This window comes from Cupressus sempervirens, chromosome 8 (assembly GCF_028749045.1).
Source record: "Cupressus sempervirens isolate cs-2001-9-10 chromosome 8, ASM2874904v1, whole genome shotgun sequence".
In the NCBI taxonomy this organism is placed as follows: domain Eukaryota; kingdom Viridiplantae; phylum Streptophyta; class Pinopsida; order Cupressales; family Cupressaceae; genus Cupressus; species Cupressus sempervirens.
Window position 1 is genome coordinate 480,879,136 of NC_143125.1, and position 3,294 is coordinate 480,882,429.

Below are 3,294 nucleotides of genomic sequence, written 5' to 3' on the forward strand. Positions count from 1 at the left end.
AATCAGAGAAGAAATGCACCTGTAGGTTAGTTATGTAATAACTTTAGACACATAGTGAGATATTACAGAATGAACAAAAGGAACTTTAATAGGAATTCTAATAATAGAATGAACAACAACAAAAATGGCAGAAGGAATGATAATGACAGTGGCAATAGTCAGAAGGAAGCAATTAAGGAACATGTTGATGAATTCAAAGAAGAATTTGTGATAGCTAAGGATCTAGAAAGCTCTTATATAGTTTTGGAGGAACAATATTTCAATACACCTGATAAGACATTGAAGTCATAGATTGTTTGTGACTCATCCTACCTAAATTGAGCAGTTTTAGAAGAGGTAGTGCATCAATTAGCTAGAACTTACGTTAGAAAGAGAGTTGGAAGTTGCACAGTTAACGAAAGGTTAAGGACAAAGAGAGAAATCTATGGTCAAGTGTGCAAGTCTAGATATGTTCTCAGTGAGCAGGAATTCAAAAAATAAGCTTACTAGTAAACATAGACATTATTTGAATTTGTGGTAGATACACATTTAATGTGTAGTGCAATTTGAAATTATTTAAAGATCGCAAGAAAGATTATGTGTACCATTTGTTCATGCAAAGTGTATTGAGCAAATTGAAGAGTGATTTAATAATAAATTGAAGTGCGAAGAGAAGTTTGTGAAGCACAAAGTTGTAGAAGCCCTAAAACATGATTTTAAGATATTTTACGAAGCTAAAGCTAAGTTCTTCAGTGAATATAGTAGAATTACAATGGCTAGTCAGACTGTCTATAATGTGAGTGATAGATTATGGTATGTGTTCAAGAAGCATCCATTTGTATCACTTTTGGATGACCTATTGGGCACATTTTCACAAGTTCTAGAGCATGTGCTTCATGTTGAGGATATCAGAAGTTATATCCACTGTAAGATTGAGAGCATAAGAGATGAAGATATTCACAAAGATTTGGGAACCATCTGTAACAGTGATTTATCCTCGAAATTTGAGTATGTGCACTTAAGAAAGTTGAATTTAGTGAAGTATATGTTTTATATGGAGGTTGATAATCACAATTGGACACAAATTATTCTGAGTAGGGTACACGATGATTTGTTATGGCTAGGTGATGTGCATATAGTTATTGACAATGACCTAATTCATAAGGTCACAGGATTGAGTAATGAGGGATCTAACCCTATCAATGAGAAGAATGTAAGAAAGATGGTTGAGACAAACCTAAATACTAGGTTTGATGGAAGAAACATAAAGGTAGACTCCATTCAAGACAAATGAGTAAAGCTATTAAGCAAGATATTAGGGTACAAGTTCAACCATGGATCAAGGATTAACTCAGTACCAGCTAGATTTTTGCATGCGCCTTATGTGATGGTAGGTCAAGGGAGAAAAGTTAATCTGTGTGAGATTATCAGACAATAATTGTTGGACACATTGCCAAAGTGAAAAAATAAAGAGTGAAGTTTTTAGACTTGAGTCCCTACTAACTCATTTGTTTTTCTATTCTAGGAGGAAGTTTCCTGGAGTAACAAATTGGGATAGCAATGAGTGCACAATGAAGATGGTGACTTAATGCTATATATCAAAGTTGGAGAATGTTAGATATGATGGCATTTACAGAATGATGAAAATTTTCCAGTCAGAGATGAAATAGAGGTATAGAATACCTCCCTCAATGGTAGAGAAATATAAGGATGAGATATGCTTCATGGTGGGGACAAACAACACCTGTATGGAAGTTGTGGTACCAAGGGTTAAGTTCATTGAACCCATGGGATATGAGATGAGTGCTAAGTTCATAGAAGGGTATGCACAGATCATACTCCAATTAGAGAATGGCATGGAGTGCCCTAGATGAGGAACCTATGAAGAGAAAATGAGAATAGTTCATTCTAAACTACACAGTAAGGAAAGTAAGAAGAAAGTGGAAAAGGTGATAGATTACATTCTCAGGGAATCAGGCATGACCAGAGAGGAATTCAATGAAGTCAAAGGTATTGTGATGGAAATAAAAGAAAGTGGACAATTTGTAGTGTTAGCAACAACTCCTATTATTGTAGCAGGACCTTCAAAAGGCATGACAGTAGCACAACCATTTGTGTAGGCCCCCATTGCACCATATACAACAATTGTACAAGTGCAACCAGTAAGAACAAGAAGTGATAAACAAAGGAAGCAATAAGAGGTGGAAGCACCTACGATGCAAAGGAAATCTATGAGATTGGTAAAGGTGAAGTAAGAACATGCACCTTCACCAAAGAAAATGGTCAAGCAGACTGCCAATGGACCAAGCAAGAGAAGGAAAATGATGCAAGTTAGTGAATCTAACAGTTCTGAGGATGAAGCTGGAGATAGACCAATAGTGCAAGACATGCAGGAAGGCAAAACAACAGCTAGAAAGAATGCATGGAAACCAAAGGTAGAGAACCTAAACATGTAAATAATTAATTATGACAATTTTCTATAGTTAAATAAGTATTATAATCTATATAGTAATATGGATAGAAGGAAGTTAAAAAATGCCATTATAAGGAACATGATTTTGAGGAATAAGAACTTTGAGAACATTCATAATAAGATACTTGAAGACCTATATAATAGGCTAATAAACAAGAAAAAGAGCGTATTAGAAGAAGATCTGAATTTGAGGATCACTATGATAAATAAACTCTGTGAAGTTGACTCTAAGGAGGACTCAAACATGATTTAGAAGGGTATTGAGCCCTTGTTGAGGAACAAAAGAAGAGAAATTCTTCTTATGGGAGGAAATTATGAGGATTTCAGGAAGGAGACAGGAGAGGCAATTGTCAAATTCATGACTACAATGCCTAAGGTGATTGTGTAGTCAAAACCTGATAGCCTAGTGTATGTGGAAGCACATACAGCATTCAGTGATGAGGGTGAAGTAGAAGAGCAACATCGGGCACTCTCGCCACCTCATATTGTTATGGGTACTAAATCCATGCAAGTGGACAATGCACACATAGTTGTATATACAAAGGAGAATCCTTTTGCAAGATATGGAACAAATGTTGTTGGCAATATCAACAATATAACAACTTATTCTAGCTTTGATGAAGATGAAAAAGTGAAGAAGAAAGAAATAGAGAGGTTAGCATAGGTAAAGAGGCTGGAAGAAGAGGATAAGAAAAAGAAAGAGGAGGAGAAGAAAAAGCAAGTAGAAGAAGAGGAAAGGAAGAAAGTTGAAGAAGATGCTAGGAAAGAAGCAAAAAGATTGGAAGAAGAGAAGAAAAAAATTGAGGAAGAGAAGAATAAGGAAGAATTGAAAGTAGTTACAC